We start from the raw sequence: 17269 nt of genomic DNA on the forward strand, positions 1-17269 counted from the left end.
CGTAAGTCCTACATCCCCTCCCATTCCTGATACTCCTGACTCCTTTCAATGAGATGACTTGTACAGAGGAAGCAGGAAGGTAATCCAGCAAAATTCTGCAATTAGAGGAAAGGTCCATACAGAGCAGTTTGGGAAGGGCTACCTTCTGCTCACAGAAAAGCCATACAGAGCATAAAGTAGGAGGCAGCCTGTAATTCAGTGGCAACCTGCTGGAGTTATCAGTCTGAATTGTCCTCATCAAGGAAACACTGGTCATTATGAGTCAGCTTGACATCATCTCTGTCCAGTGTTAGACAGTAACACCCACAGCATTGGCACAGCAGGCAGATCAGGATGCCTGGTGCCTAAGGATTTAGAAGCTGGTGTAGCTAAATTAGCTTCCCTGAATGGACCCCTCCACTGGAAATGGGAAGGGGGAACTTTCCTAAATTAAACTTCTGAAAGGCTTTCCTCACAATTGACTGCAATAACGAAGTAGTGTTCCATGCTTTATGGTGCATAGTCACAATGATATCAAAACAAATGTCACCTCAGGTAAGTGATAGTGAAAACAGGTCACAGCATTGCCTAGAACAAGATTTGTATCATATCTAGAGTGGCTGTCTCTCATTTACCTACATACTCCATTTATCCCTCAGCAGACCAGTTTTCTCCCCTCAGAGCCCAGAAACTGTGTTTCGCTTTTCTGGCACCTCTCATTGAAAGCTGCTTGCAGAAGTTTTCTTGGCAATGCTTCATTTCTTTTCCAGCAGCAGATGCTACCGTCACCTTAAAGTGAAGACTTAGCAGCCAGTAACCCAGGATAATCAGCAACAAGTGATCAATACAATCATTATAAGCCTCTGAAAGACACACAAGTATCATGGAAAATAGGTACAGAACTGTCCCAGAAGAGTCCCAGATTCTTCTCTTCTAGCAGGCTCAGCAGAGGTATCATGTCCACCACCTTACTACCATTTGCAGTAACCCTCAGTAAACAAATACAGACAAATACACAGAACCAAGAATACAGAAATATGCCTGTAGCAAAGTAGTGGCTCTAATTATTTAGCAGCAATTAACAAGAGTGAGCTTAATTTCATGTTTCTAGACCAGCTGTCATGCTTTTTCAAAAGAATTACGTCTTTGATGAGTTTCTCTTATTTGTAGACAGCTCTGTGCAAGACACAGGCCAGTTCAGCAATTATCATCTAATTGTGCAACTCAGAGATTTGAGGAATCAGTCTCTAGGACATTGTGCCTTACCAACAGTGGAAATCACAACTGAGGAAAACAACTAGGTAACTCCAGGTGCCATTTTGCTCCAGAAGTCCTGAATGTGAGTTATCCACAGATCATTTCCAAGGTGTCAGGACATCCAGATTTTCAAAATCATTCAACTTCAACAAGATGTTTCCCCTGCAATTTTACATCTACTCTGGGTAATTCCTTTGGGTTAGGAACATTGTCCTTGATACAGCAAATCAGTGATAATTTAGGTTTATGAATAATCCCATTAAATTCAGTCTTTTCTTGTGCATCTGCAGAAATGCTGCTGTGATCGCAGGTTTGTTCCAAAGAGCAGATTTACTGTGCTGCACATTGGAAATGTCTATGGCAATAGACGAATTTTAATTAGGTGATCAGAAATGCATCTCTGTCATATGATCTTCGAGTGACAGCTGATGAAAGTGCATTTCATTAACATGAAGGTGAAGTCATTTACATGCCTGTGTTTTGGACATGTAAACACTTTCTTTTTTTCCCCTGAAAGGCTAAACTCCACACTTTCACCTTCCTAGAAATACTTAAAATCAGTGCTGTATTTTCCTAGTTTATAACTCCAACTATAACTGCCTGTTCAGCTTGCACTGTTTGAGCACTAACAGGAACACAGGGCTGTCGAACACACAGAGTAAAGCCTGCTGCTCTATTTATTAGAACTCCAAAGGGAATCCCTCAGGCATGCAAAGATGCAAAAGGGGTAGGAAAAGGTCACTTAAAATAACAATCTCATTTTAAACAAGGATTAGAGATTGTACTGTCTTTCCTCATAGCAAAGCAAGTAATGCAGCGAGGGACTGAGTTCATTGCATGACTGTAACCACATACTTTGGGAGTACAGTCATATGGGTTAAAAGGCACAGAATCTAAACAAAATCACCCAAGAAACACATTAATGTTAGCATAAACAAATGGATGTTTAAATTAGAATGAGGCCTTCATAATGGCTTTGCCTTGTTATTTTGAGGACTGATGAGGCACTGCATATATCTCATTTGTAACAGTCACCTTCTCCTTTCTCCTTGTTAGGAACTGTTCTGCATCCATGGAGTCGAAAGGGTTTATATCTTATAAAAACAACTGACAAGCTGTATTTCATGAGGACTGTACAGTCTAAACACAAGTGTTTGTAGCTATGTTTCCATGGCAACAGCAAAAAATGGGTTATAATTTTCTCAGAGTTTGCTGTCCATTCTTTCTATTTGGCAAAAAAAATGTTCAGTGCTTTCCACCAGTGCAGTACTGCAGAAATATTTTTAGCTTGGCTAATTCAATTTCATATTTAAATCAATCTGAAAATGAGTTAACTTTCAGTCTGCCAAAGCATCTCAGGGAAAGCTTTGACTGATTTGATTTTGCTTTGGCTTGTGATGATGGAAAGATTACACCATGTAATAACAAGGAAATGTGTCCCAAAGTCCTAGAAGAATTTCATTATTCCATTATTTCACTTCAATTTCATTATTATCCTTTTGAATTTATTTGCTATAAAATGTGGAATTGTGGAGGCTTGAACTATCTCATCAGAAGTCTGAATAATTATAACATAATTATAAATTCAAAGGATCTCAAAGCAGATTGATAAAATTATGTATACAAGTCCCACAATATTGCAGGAGGCAGGCATGAATTACTATATTGTACAATAACTGAGGCAGAGATTAGTGTTGGCTATTTAGATGTTCAATGATAAATCCAGCTAAAGTCAACAGAAACCAGTTGACTTCAGAGTCATAAATAGCCTGCCTAATGATACATAGAATGAGTCTGGCAGAAATTAATCTTCAAGTCCAGCATTTCTTGATTTTCAGATGCCTTCTATAGCTAGTAGAGCATATCTCAACATTTTTTGATAACATAAATTGTTTAAGAAGCCTATTATGGCAAAACACATTGGCACAGTCTTCAACCACAGCTGCTTTGAGAGCAGACACTGTACTGCAGCTAGATGCAAGAGCAATGCCGTCCCCAGTTTCATCCTGAGGCCTGCTGCCTCTCTAAAAAGAGTAACTGATAAAAAGAATTAAATTATCTTGGTAAGAACAAATTCTGGGCTGCTAATATCAGAGACAAGCTTCTTGGTTCATACTCAGAATAGGCAAGGAGATGGAATGATAGCACAAGAAATTAGTAACGTCCACCCAAAGTGCAATTTAATTTCTCTGCCTCTTAATAGCAAACTTCTGTAGCTGCCAGCAAAAAAATGTAATGGTGTTTTTGTGTGACCTGGACCTTTAGACTGAACCATTCCAATGTTACTCATATTTTTTAATGTTTTCCCCATGATTCCAGGTTCAGTGGGAGGGTAGAAAGATCCATTAGTATTTGAAGGGGAGCTCCCCTTGGATTTTTTTTTTCCTACATTAATCCAGGTGGAAATACTTATGCAACACTAGGGCTTGACAAATAAAGTCAGGCAGAGGTAAGTATTATTACAAGGAACAAGCAGTCAGAAGCTGTATTATGACTTCAACTAGTGCCCAGGGGATTTGAGCACACAGAGGATTTTGTTAATATGGATTAAGGAAACTTTACATATGTGAAACAATAGGATGCTTAAAGATAAGGACAGAGAAACAATCTTTTGCATGTTAATAACCCTTTGTCTCACAACACTAGGGTTTATGTCCCTGCATGCCACCTTAATGGGTAGCTCTTCAGTATTTCCAGGCAGTGGGAAAATGCTATTATTTTCTGCTGCCGAAGAAAAGACACTACCTAGAGTAATTTGCCCAAATTCATACAGGCAGTCTGTGACTAACTTAGGAATTACATTCTGTTCAGTGCCTTCTCCATCAAACTTCTTCCTTGAGGAATAAGTTTCTGATATCAATTGAAGAATGCAGTTCTACGTTCCAGTACAGAAAGACTGTACGGGATTAGGAAAAGGATTTGACCCTCTACCATAAAAACAGTGATTCGTCAAATATAACTAACAGAGTTCTGATTCTATCTGAAGAATTAACTCTGTTTAGAGTTTTACGTAAGTAATGCATTCCTTTGTATTTTCTCCATAGTTATTTTCATGGGACTAAATTGCAAGCTTCCTACATGTAGTCATAATTCCCACAAAATACCAGGGAAACCAACTATAATTTACCTGAAAAAAGTCAGAATGGAAAGCCCAGCCTCTGGCCCAGTGAGGACAGAAACAGATTATGGGCTAAAGGTGCTGCACAGAGCCTTCTGAAGGAACAGTGAGCACAGAAAGTAGTTTGGGTGCTCCTGCAGCAAGGCAGGTCTGGCAGCAGCACTGTTTAGCAAATCTATGCTTTAAATACCATTTCATGTCCTCCTAGACTTGACCCCAGCATCAATCAGTCCATAACAAGCACTATGAAGAAAGAATACTGTGCCAAATGTTGAGCTGGGTAGACATAGAGTACAGATCTTATTGTCTACACTTCCTTGCCTTGGATTTTTTGGATGTCCTTACTATGATGCTACTGTCCCAGTTTTCCAAAGGGAAGTAACAGAAAAAGTATAGGGGTAGGGTGCATGGGAGGCATGGCAGGGAAATTGGAACTAGATGATCTTAAGGTCCTTTCCAACCCTAGCCATTCTATGATTCTATGGAAAGAGTTTACTGATGTTTCAGTGATGTAGGAACATATGGTCCTAGATATTTATAGAAAGAGCTCTGGGACTTCCACGTATTAGGAAAGCCTGCAAGCTGCCATCTGGGATACTGAAGTCTTTTTTCTGTCAGTGATAAGACATTTTACCTTTCAGCTTTAGATTTTTCTCTGGAATATATAAAGCTGAGAATGGCGTTTAAAGTTTGCTATAGGCAAACTCTCTTTTGAAATACCATTATTTGAAATCGGATCAATACTTGTCAGATAAGTTTATAAATAGACAGTAATTTTATCTCTGTCTTCATAGTCCAGCTCATGGCAGAAATTCTCAGTTTCTGGACAAGACTGACTACTTTGCTTGTTTTGGTTATCTTGCATCACTTCCAAACTAGGTAGGCTAGCAGTTCAAAAGCTTAGACTATCTACCAGCACAGTCCACATGCTGCATGGAGTAGCATAAGCGTTCACATTTATGCCTTACTGTAGCTGAAAATACAGTTGTCAGAGGGGAGATATAAGGAATTTTTTATTTTTTAAATACACTAGCTGTCCACTGTTGTATTCTCCTCTCCTCTTCTTGTTTCCTTTAGTTCTGCTAATATAACACTGGGCTTTGTGCAATCTGTTGAAAAAACCTTACTGAAAAATTTTATATAACAAATGTTACAAGTAGTCTGTGAGGCTCAACACAGAACTTTAACAATCTTTGGCCCTTTCAGTCCTACACATCCTTATTTTTCCAAATATTTTTTTTAACATTAAAAGGGAGTTGAATATTACAACTCTACTGAAGATCATAGCAGTTTTCATATAAATGGAAATATTCATGCTAAATTCTACCAAGATTAATAATAAACACTTTATTTATTAATCATACTTCCCCCCACACACACACCACCCCCCCCCCCCACCCCCCCATCAATTTGAACTGTATCAGTGTGAGATTCAGATTCTTGCTGGGAACAGTGACAGGCTGTACAGCAATCCACTTATGCTGCTGATAACAGTGATGGATGAAAGTGACAACTTGCCAGCATTCACCCAGGAGTTTTATCAGATAGCATTCGAGGAGAATACAGCCAAAAGTGAGAACAGTTCTTACTCAGTAACATGGGCTGTAAAATTATGAGTCCACCACAGCTCTGAGAAAGAATAATTTACTTAAGTCTCAGCTGCACAAGCTTTACTTCAGTGAGGATCTTACCTCATAGTTGCTAAATGAGAAAAAAGTCTTTTTTATTATTACTACTATTTTACAGAACTTGCAAGAGCATTTGAAAAATTCATAGATTTTGATCTAGAAGAGGCACAGTCATTCATGAAGTAATAACCTGTGAGAAAAAGCTTAGGGAGAAACAGTGGGGAAAAAAAATATTAAAAAGTTATGAAACCCCCCATTAATCTAATTGGAGATGAATCTATCATATCTAAATATTCACTATTTCTTATGTCCTTCTGCTTTAATACCTTGTTTTATTTGTATTTCTGCAAAGATAAATTATCACATTCTTTGTATAATGTGTGTTACTTAAGAACTGTCTCAAACCACTGAAAATAAAACCAATTGAATTTAATTCTAAACAGCTTTTTTTTTCCTCTGGAGTAGTGGGGAAAACAACTTTTCAAGTGCTGTATTTGTGTGGGGGGTGTTTTGTAATTCACTCTCAACTCACTATTTTTACTGTTTGCAGGAAGTGAGATCATCACAGTAAAACCCGGGAATATTAATGACCCAAAGACAAATAGCTCTAAAACTGCTTGTGAGATACCGAGCCAGGAGTCTCTGGTATCAAATGCCTTTTCATTTCAGATTGGCAAAGAAATTTGATGGATAAGCAAAGGAATTGGAGTGATAACCTTGGAAGATTACAATTTGAATGCCAGTGCTATGAAGCATAACTGGGCTCCTTGCTCAAGCTGCAGACTATTTGAATGGCTCTGAGTGCAGAAGTTTTTCTGCAGTTCATAGGAAAGAGTAACTGCTAACTTCACATTCATTACACTGGTCATTACAATGATTCACAAGGATGATGCAGTGATTCCCCAGTGACACAGCACTACTGCAGCTCCAATGACATAGGTATTTTTATGGGAGCCTTATAAATACCAATGGCACTCACAATCTGAAGCTACCAGTCTGGCTTACAGATCCATTTTACATAGAGTATTCGTATACATACACTCACAATACAGACAATTTCACAATTAAGTCTGCTATAGAAGATTAATTACTGCACAGATCACTCAAACTTTGTTATCTTGACTTCTCTTGTAATCAGATTTAGAACAGATCTTGAATCCTAAAAGCAGATTATCTCTTGTCAAACCTATAACATCAAAGACCCAGCAGCAGAGAGTCAGGATAGTGTCTTATTAAAGAATGTCTGCTTCTGCATCAAATATTTCATTTGGGTCACGAAGCTTTGAAGTTCGTTTGTGTTTCCTTGCCAGATGTAAGATTTTCATTAACGTGAATATGGTGGATGTAAACAACTCTCCTAAGTTTTCACAAAGGAATACTCTATTGTTACTAAATTCCTGCCCCTGACAGTAGCAGTATATTAGTTAGTGGGAAACACCCTCTACCTGCAAACACTCTCAGAAGCGTCATGCACTAAGTGGCTATCATTGCAGCCACCCTCTTTTCTCCTGCCTGTTACACAGAATCATAGAATAGTTAGGATTGGAAAGGACCTTAGGATCATCTAGTTCCAACCCCCCTGCCATGGGCAGGGACACCTCACATTAAACCATGCCACCAAAGGCTTCATCCAACCTGGCCTTCAACACCGCCAGGGATGGAGTATTCACAACCTCCCTGGGCAGCCCATTCCAGTACCTCACCACCCTAACAGGAAACAATTTCTTCCTTATATCCAATCTAAACAGCCTCTGTTTAAGTTTTAACCCTTTACCCCTTGTCCTGTCTCTACAGTCCCTAATGAAGAGTCCCCCCCCGGCACACACACAGAGGAACCCCAGACACATAGCTCAACACTCCAACAAACTGGGAAAAACATAAGGATGCATATTAAAAATCTATTTATTAGCAATAAGTAACAAGCCAATATCTTAATGAGTTGATTACCTACCTCTATGCCATTGCATGGGTTGCTGTCTTACCTGTATGTGATTGTACAGAGACATGATTTGTGTGTGACTGAACACATACTCATATCTCTACTCCTGCACCTCCATGCATATATTGGAGTAAATATCCTTGGGTTTTTTGGTTTGCATTTTTTTTTCTTTTTGCTAGCTGTACACATATTAGTTACCTCAGGGGAAAAGGGGTGTATGAACCATCTATATATGCATGCATGAAGACTTACCCACTCCTACGTGTACATATATTGGATAAACACTGAGGAATCTGCTTGTATAGATTGTTCATCCAGTCACTGAGTTACAGAATGGCTAACCATCTCAAGGTGTTAAAAAAAAAGTAAATCAGAATTAAAGCTCCTGGATCATGAAATTATTCTAAATACTACATGCCTACACACAGACAGAGTCACACAAAAATTGTGCAGGGGAGAAGGGGGGAATAGTTGCCTTTCATTTTAAAATTCCTGCATATCGAAGTACCACTTTTCAGAAGGTTTGCAATAACAGCATGAGCACTGGGCATACTAACCTGGATGTCTACACACCTGTAAGAACTCTTCAAAATACCAAGTACCCCTTGAAGCCTTTATAGTTGGTCAGATTTTGACCTACTGTTCCAGGTCTGGCAAGGTCTCCTTCAGTTGGTGCAACATTGTGTTTTGAATACCTGGCTTACGTAGGCTGGGAAAATACTCTGATGAACTGAGACCAACTTCAATAAGATTGACAGCCTTTTTCTCAATATTTCTCCATTGCTTTTAAAATAGCATGTGAGGGCTTAAGGCTGAGATAAATACAGCACAAAACACAGAAGTGATTCCAAGCATCCCTGATAACTATCTGGCCCGTTAAGATGTTGTCATTCTTATTATAGAAGGTGCAATGTTTGATCTCAGAGGGGACAGATTAACACACCAGACTTGGAAACTTTACTCTAATAGCTAGCTGTCAAAGGAGTGTTGACATCTTAGAGAACTGCACTCTGGAGTACTGAATAATGTTCAGTTAACTCAGCAACTCAATCACTTTCATATGTAGACAGCTATGGCAAAGGTTAAGGGTTGATCTAACTTTGTTCCCACCAAAGTCAGTGATAAAATTTTCATTAATTTCACTAGGAGAATTGGGCTAATTCTAGTCTGATTGTCTGTCACAAAGATTAGTTCATTGTTTTGAAATCTAACTACACTTGCATAAATAGTGCTGGAAGGGAGAAATGGATGTATTGCATGGTATATTTATTAATCCCAGATACAGTACATTAGTTTTCCCATGCAAAAATGCTTTTGTCACTTCCCCTGCTGTGTTGGGTGGGTTGTTTTTGGTTTTTTTTGTTGGTTTTCCTGTTTGTTTGTTTGTCTGGGGGGAGGTTTTGGGGGTTTGGGGTTTGTTTATTTTTTGTTGTTGTTTTTTTAGTTTGGTTTGGGTTTTTTTGTGTGTGTTTTGTTTTGTATTGTTTTTTTTCCCCTTCTCCTTAATTCACATGGTCAATTTACCCTGAATTGTGATTCTAGGATTACTAAAATATGGATAATAACTGTACACATGATAAAGCTCACAGCACAGCTGGACTTTGACCACTAGAGCTCCTTGATGTTACAAATAATGCTGCCAAAAGACTACTAAATGAACTAATTCTACACTTAAAAGTGGAGGAAGAATATCAGGCACCCCATATGAACACTACAGCAATTATCATAGATTATACCAATTCCTCTGCTATAGCTAAAAGTAACACATTTCAAGATAAAAACCAGAAGTGCAGTAAAAGCTGCTACTTTTATAATCTTTTTCAATGTGAAACAGACAACTCATTATTCATAAAGATACAGAAGCAGGTATACTGATAGCCATCGTGACCACAAAGGTAAGGCTATGATACTCAAATTTACTCACTTTTCTGAAGATGAAAACTTCATAAGGCTAAATGACACACACACTGGCACTGCAAACATCTGGCCTGCAAAGTTACCATAGGATTTTAGCCAGGGATGAGATAATTTGAAGCTTGTGAAACAGTGAATTAAAATAGGTTCAAACTAAAAAGGCTATGAGACACTAAAATAAAAACTTTAATTAAGCCAGTAGATGTTTACATGTTCAGGTAGAGTCCCTTAAAAAATCCATGTGTTGTTGTACAGAAAAGGTTCAAAGTTATGCTAGCATTGCTAAGTCAACATTTTAGCTAGGATAATTCACAGGCCAAAGTATCTAGCAGAAGAGATTTACCAGTTTAAGCTAACTTCCACATTTAAATCTCTGGGCTAGACAGTAAGTTCCATAACACCTCCCCCCTGAAGGTTCCATTAAAAAACAATTCAGAGTAACTGTGAGTTTTGTACAGTAATTCTGGATTTCTCTTGTAACTGAAAACAGAATCTCACTATTTGTGTTTTCACCTCAGACATTAGCTAATGCAGCTAATGCTACAATACTGGCAGCTCCTAATACAACCTGTAGGGCTAGAAATACCATTTCTAACAGCAGATGCATGGAAAACTAATAGGACCGTCTGCATGCTGGTTTCTTGTTGTTGTTTGGTTGGGTTTTTATTACAATTTTATTCAGTCAGCTTTGTCCACAGTTTGCTCTTGCTGTGGTGCCGTAACAAAGTGTCATTAGTTTTTGTCAGTAGAATTGCCTGATTATGATGGGATTTGACAAACTAAATTATATTCCCAGATATCTACCAATTTATGGAGTAATTTTGTCCATAGACACAAGAACTCTTGTGTTTTTGCAATGTAATATCTAATAAGGATTATTAGAAGCAGTCCAGTCTGCCTCATAAACGTGAAGGTCTCCTCTTCTGAACATTTAAGGTAACCAGGGTTTGTGAAAATACCTAAATGAATATTCCAAGCCTTGCTTTAGCTGCTATATTGTTTTTTTTCCTGACTGGAGGGCAAAGTACAGAAGCCCTTCTTCAGTGAAAAAAGAAAATAAAACAAACAAAATCAATTGAGAAAAAGCACTTTTGTCTTACTGCAACATATATTGACCAGGGCTACCATGATGTACTCATCCAGGTGTACTGTATGAAGTTTACCTCTCTGCAGAGCTAACCTTTAATATTTTCTACCTGCTATTTAGCTCACATATAATTAACTACCTTACAATAAAGACCCTAAATTTATAGGTGAGAAATTTAAGTTCTAGAGATTTTTTAATTGTCATGTATTTTAAAAAGACCATTTGCCATGTTTAGCATCTCATTGCAGTAGAATCAAAATTTTTTCCTCCTCTTACTCTCACAGTACAAGTATCAGCTTCACTAACTACTTGTAGCATAGCAGCACTTCGGAATCTACTCAGGTATGACATTATTATACTGATACTTTGGAAAGACAGAATGGGACAACAGCTCTCCATTCCAAACAACTTACCAGCAGTTCTGCTTTACTAAGGTAAATCAGACATCATCACTGAAAAGATTCTTACAATGTAGAAATCAGAAATGGATGAAGCTTCAGGTTGGAGCTTTGCATTTGCTAACAGGACTTACAACATGCCTACTAACTGTCTGCTGGATTCACAGGCATCCATTACCCCTTTCCATGAAGCTGAAACAGTATTAAAATTAAAGAAAAAAACCCAACACAACTCAGTTTGTTGTAATCTAGTTTCCAGCTAAGTCCACTTTTCTATGAAAACCAAACATTTCCCTTTTCTTCCTGTCTGGAAAAGCTCAGCACAATGCAATATAAAGCTGCAGAAGAAAAATACCCACTGTTTGGTGGTTTGGGGGGGGGGGGGGGGGGGAAATGGGGGTGGGTTATTTTCTTTGTTTGTTTGGGGGATTTTTGTTTTTGTTTTTTATTTTTGTTTGTTTGTTTAATTAGAATTAAATTATCTTCTTCCTAAAATACAGCTTTAAGCTCCTGAAAATTAGTGTTTAGTTTTTCCTCAACTTTAGCTAAGCAATTTGGCTGTAATTGAAGTGGCAAGTGATGCTACAGAGAAGTGAACTATTAAGTCATTGCACTTGTAAAAGTAACATGAATTATTTGTACAGTCATCTCCATTAGCAGAAGATAGGGCTGTCAAGACCTGGTTTTATACTTCTGCTAACCTTTTCCCCACTCTAGTCAGAGCCCTGCTTGGCAAGGACTATGAAATGAGCTATAGGATCCTTTTTTTCATCAGATTTAAAAGGCAACAATAAAAGTAATGAAAATATGGTGTTGATTTTGTCCTGGGACCACATGAGTCACTAATAAATAAAGCCAATGAAAAAAAAAGTTATCTTTTAGTAATTGTATAATGCAGTACATCCTTATTGGTTTACTTCTGTGCAAACCAGCCTTACCTTTCTACTGATGTCAATGAAAGGGTAAAACCTGGGGTTTTTAGTATCATCAATGAATGTGCTAATACTCTTAAGCAGACAGTAATTAAGTGATAATATTTTTTCAGTGAGGTCACCTAGAGCAGTATGGTTTTAGTCATTGCCTGTCACTTGCAAGGAAATTCTAGCTTCTGACAAAACTGACATAAGGTAAATCACTATATTCAAACCTCGGTACCCAGCAAGTTCTCAGTCAATAAGCTAATACATACAGACTTGAACAAGGCTGACCACTATCAGCAAACAAATTTTAGCACAAACTCTGTCCAAAACAGAAATGGAAGATGTTAATTCAGAATTGGGCTTTAAGATTATATGTTTAAAAGAAAAAGTTCAAACTGTGTTTTATCCCAGGTTCAATTTATGAAAGTAAGGAGATTGGTATTGCCATCTAAAAAGACATTTTGTCTTAACACATAATGTAACCTATTGCACCCCAGCAGAGACTGCAGAAAAGACTGAAGTGTAACAAGAGGAATATGCAGCGTTATATTTGAGGGACAAATGTTGAACTCTGAAAACCTTGTGGAGAAAAATTGCAGATCTATTTTTATCCAGTGGTTCTGTTTCCACATGGGCCCGTGCTCTTCAAAGTCCTCAAAAGCGGGGGCTACCTGCACTTTCTTGGGTTCTGCAGGCTTTAATCTCTCTGAGTACAGATGCCACTCCTGGCTTCCATCTTCCCTTGTTGGCTCTCTCTCTTTCACATCATGAGCATGTCTGGGGAGCAGCAAGTACCACCACTTAGTTCCACTCCATACAAAAGCATCTAGAGAAAACAATGGTGGAGCGAGCTCACTAGCAGATTCTATTTTTATACAGTGCAAGTCTAGACATATTGAATCTAAAGGGACTTAACATAATGGCAGTGGAAGATGTGTAGCCAAAGTCTGAAAACTTTGAAACAAAGGGAAAAGACTAAGCTGTTTTAAAAAAACAACAAAATACTCATAAATTATGTAACAAACACTCACAAATAATGTAAGACTGATCAAAAAAATGCTGGGGTTTAATGAGGCAAATTCCTGAGTAGAATTTAGATAATTAGGTCCCGAAGTCTGAGGAACAAATGCATAGATCTCTTCTAAACCAGACTAATATTGTCATACTCTTCAGAGTGCTTAATTCCTCTGATTTCAATGAGCCTGGCTCAGATTTCTGAAGTGCAGAATTCAAAGGGTAAATTCTTAACTTACTAAGAAATGGACAGTCAGTTTCCTCCCTCTGATCAACACATCAGTCACATTGCTGGGAAAAAGTTCCATAGCGGAAATGCATTCAGCTCATCTGCTGCTGAAAGCTACAGAAATTAATTCCTGTGCTCCTGGACAAGAGGTGAAGAGTTTCAAGCCCGCAAACAGGGATGACCCAAGTTCTCACACTGCCTGTAACAGGGATCCCCAGCACTACAGTGCTTGTTATTCTGAAGCCTCTGTACCCACAGCTGTTAACTTAAAAGATTGCAGAGATTAGTTCAAAAGAAAGAGGTACACAAAAAACACAAGCGCTCATGTAGCTGCTATTAAAATTATTGCTAAACTAACTACAGAAGTAAACAAGTGATTCTTTTCTAGTCTTTCATAAATCTATTTTCCAAAGAGACTCAAAACCCAAGATGATTACAGGTAATTAGAAATATAATCACTCCAGAGTGACCACAGCTACTAAGTGCAGCACAGGGTACTGCTTCAGAACATGAATGTGTTTATTTGCTCTGCATTTATAGAGTAGCCCTTAAAGAGTGATGATGATTACATTATTATAATCTCATTTTAAATCTTTGGAGATAAATGCTGACTTTGGTTTGGTGTTTGGTAAGTCATCAAAGTTACTAATAATTCTACTCTGTATCTACAACGCACTGTGGTTTGTGTAGTGTCCTGATGCAAGCCAGGCATGTCTGGAAGTCACGACATCCAAGACAGCTGGTAATTTAAGTGTCCATCGAATTATTGTGGTATTTGTAGCCAAAGTTTTGCTTAGGTAGGAGATACTCATCCAATTGATTTACTATTTTTACTTCAGAGGAACATAAAGCTGGGGAGGATGCAGGCTAGATGGAGGTAATGAAGGTGTTTAACTCAATTTGAAGTTTTCAATCCTTAATTGTGCTAAATTATTTGAGAAAATACTAAATCAAATGAATTACCAGAAGTGTAAACTACATCCAGAAATTAAGAAAAAGGGCCCAAGCAAAAAAAAAAAAAAAAGTGACTATAACCTTGGTTGTTCTCTGTAACTGCATCCTGCTTCAATTTTACCCTTTGAGAATTGAGGATAGCTCTATCTACTAAACTCACCTAGTGAGTCTCAGATTCTTTTTCTCTGAGTGAATAAAACATCATTAAATTTCAGTCTTCTGACTTCTTGAAGGCACTGGGGTGAAAATGCATCTTCTTTTTAACGATTTTGTCAGATCTTCATTATTAAAGAAGCCACATGCCAAAACCTCCACAGGCTCCATTTACTATTTGCAGACCAAATTAGGAAGTTCTTAGCAGGAGAAAGCAATGCACACGCTTCGCAGAAAGCACTGGGAACTGGGCAAATAGGGGGAAAAGGAGATTTCCACCCCCAGTGAAGTCTTGCATTTAAATCTGAGCTGTGCCTGCTGTGCTTGCTGTCCTGCAAAGGATGTTTTCAACACAGCTGCTGATTAATGTAACAGGAATTCCTTACAACATAGTCTGGAGTATCTGAGTGATTCTTGTTGTGTGCCTAACAGTATGGACTATGGAAAGATTTATCAATACCAAGAAGAGAAAATACCAAGAGGCAAAGCAAAAGAAAGCACCAAGAAATAGGCTGGTGTCCCAGTGGATTTAGGTCAGGATTTGCATTTGGCCAAGAAACTAGGAATCTCACTAGATCTTAGTTATAAGCTCTATTGCTGAGAAATTTAATGAGTGAACCTCAAATTTAATCAAAGAAAAATAATCCTAAATACTAGATAAAGTCCAAAGAAAAAAGAAGAAAAAAAAGAAAAAAACAAATCAACAAAAAAAACCCCAAACAAAAAAACTCACCCACAAAGAAAGAGGAAAAAAAAAACAACAAAACAAACTTCAGTGTTTTGGTTGTGAAATCTCAAATTGTTCCCTTAGAAAATCAAATCAGCTTTTGTGCAAGTTTGGTGGCAACCACATCTTATAACTGAAGTGGGTGCTGGCTGAAATTTGTCAGCTTTATGTTATTCATTCATTATATTTCTAGTCAAAACTATATATCTATTTCAAACTCTTGGAAAGTTTCAGCCTTGTATCAAGAGATAGGGAAATAAAAAAATTAGATCCAAATCCAAAACATTCTTCATAAAGGCTGTCCTGCAAGAACTGTAATACAGAAATTATAAACTGTAGCTGGTATCACTGACACATTATTTACTCTTAGTTATACCCATATTTATATGCTTCACTCTCAAATAAATAGCCAAAATCTATGAGGAAAGGTAATTGATAAATAATTTTGTTCAAAAGGACATGTGAACTTTGTTTCCTTGATGATGCTGTAGAGCTTGTCAAATTAACACAAGAAAACCAACTGATACCATAGCAGCTCAATGCTACCATATGAGGAAAGTGTATGAAAAAGATGTGGATGCTTTGAAAATGATTAAGTCATCTGTGATCAACTCTAAAACCTACAGGGTTTTGGATGGCATAGCAGATTGGTATTTCATTTTTTATTCAGAACCTAAAATGGACACTGCAATTATTTAAGGAACATCCAGGGCAAGAGTAAAAATGTTGCCCATGTTGTAAATGCAGGAGTCTAGACTTCTGATTCAAACTGAGGCAGTAAATAAGTTGTAGATGCTTTGTCACCCTGCCAGCATCACACAGGCACTAATGAGCTAATCAGGATTTCTTTCAAAGCACAGTCTACAATTCAAATTATTTTTTATTTGCCTTGGTAATGTGTACCCAAACAACAGTAACACAGGAGCACAGATACTTTTCAAAGTAGATGAACCACTGGTTAATAGGACTGAATACAAGCGAATACTATAAGAAGAAACATAAAAATCTCAATTTTTATTTTCAGCCAATGCTCAAAGCACATCTTTCCATGTAAGTTCCACCACATCTGCATGCTAACTCAGACACAAAGTTTGTTAGTGTTGATGTTTCTTTTCCTAGATTGGTTAGAACAGCTCCTTACTTTTCAAGCCTCATAAGTCACTGATTTATTATTCTCTACCATCCTACATACACTGGATGCCTAAGCTGCAAGTAAAAAAGGCAGGCATCCCTCCTGCACAGCACAGCTACCTGCTGTGATGAAGTTGTTGTAGCCCTTCACAGTCATTTGCCAGTGCAAAACCTTCCAAGAACTGTAAAAGTTATTTCATCTGCAAACAATCAAATTCTAAGATTGTTTTAAAGCATGTATTACACATAACCATCCAGCTTTCAACATCACAACATACACAGTGCAAAAGTATTTAAAAAGCTAGGACATTTTTTAAAACCAAACTAAAAACCAATGGCCAAGAATACAATTCTGCCCTGACAGTAAACTACACAAGTCCTGTCCCAGCATTCCTTATTCTCAAGCCTCTGCTCCATTTCAGTCATCATGGCTCCAAGGTACAGTAGCAGTTCAAACAAAAGATAACTGGAATTTCGTACACAAAGCCCAAACATTGTCATTGCTTAGAATTATACCTGGACATGACTATAAAAATAGAAACAATCCCAAGAAATTAACTGCTTTGATGTAGACAAGGAAGATGATACTTTTCTTAAAATTAAGGCAAACTTATAGGCAGCTGAAAAATTGTATCTTACAAATGAAAAACATCAGGAAGCCCTAACAGGTACATTCCTTTCTGAATTTTTCACTACCTGTCTTTGGCATGTCAGCCCTGGCTGGGTTATATCCCTTCATTCACTCCTTAAAATATTAAACAAACTTCAGTATAATTCACCACTACATTTCACTTTACAGCTGCCCTGCAAGATATGAGTTG

The 17269-nt window shown here is 37.7% G+C and overlaps 1 long non-coding RNA gene across 1 annotated transcript; it reads left to right on the plus strand.

Annotated features, from left to right (window-relative positions):
• Nucleotides 1–316: 316 nt before the first annotated feature.
• LOC130592342 (uncharacterized) lies at nucleotides 317–6381 on the plus strand. Its single transcript, XR_008970530.1, has 3 exons — nucleotides 317–534; nucleotides 5779–5926; nucleotides 6101–6381. It is a non-coding gene; the product is annotated as an uncharacterized LOC130592342 (long non-coding RNA).
• The last annotated feature ends 10888 nt before the right edge of the window (nucleotides 6382–17269 follow it).

This window comes from Pezoporus wallicus, unplaced genomic scaffold (genome assembly GCF_028554395.1).
Source record: "Pezoporus wallicus isolate ANWC-B61680 ecotype Strahan unplaced genomic scaffold, APGP_CSIRO_Pwel_v1 contig_3820, whole genome shotgun sequence".
Classification (NCBI taxonomy): domain Eukaryota; kingdom Metazoa; phylum Chordata; class Aves; order Psittaciformes; family Psittacidae; genus Pezoporus; species Pezoporus wallicus.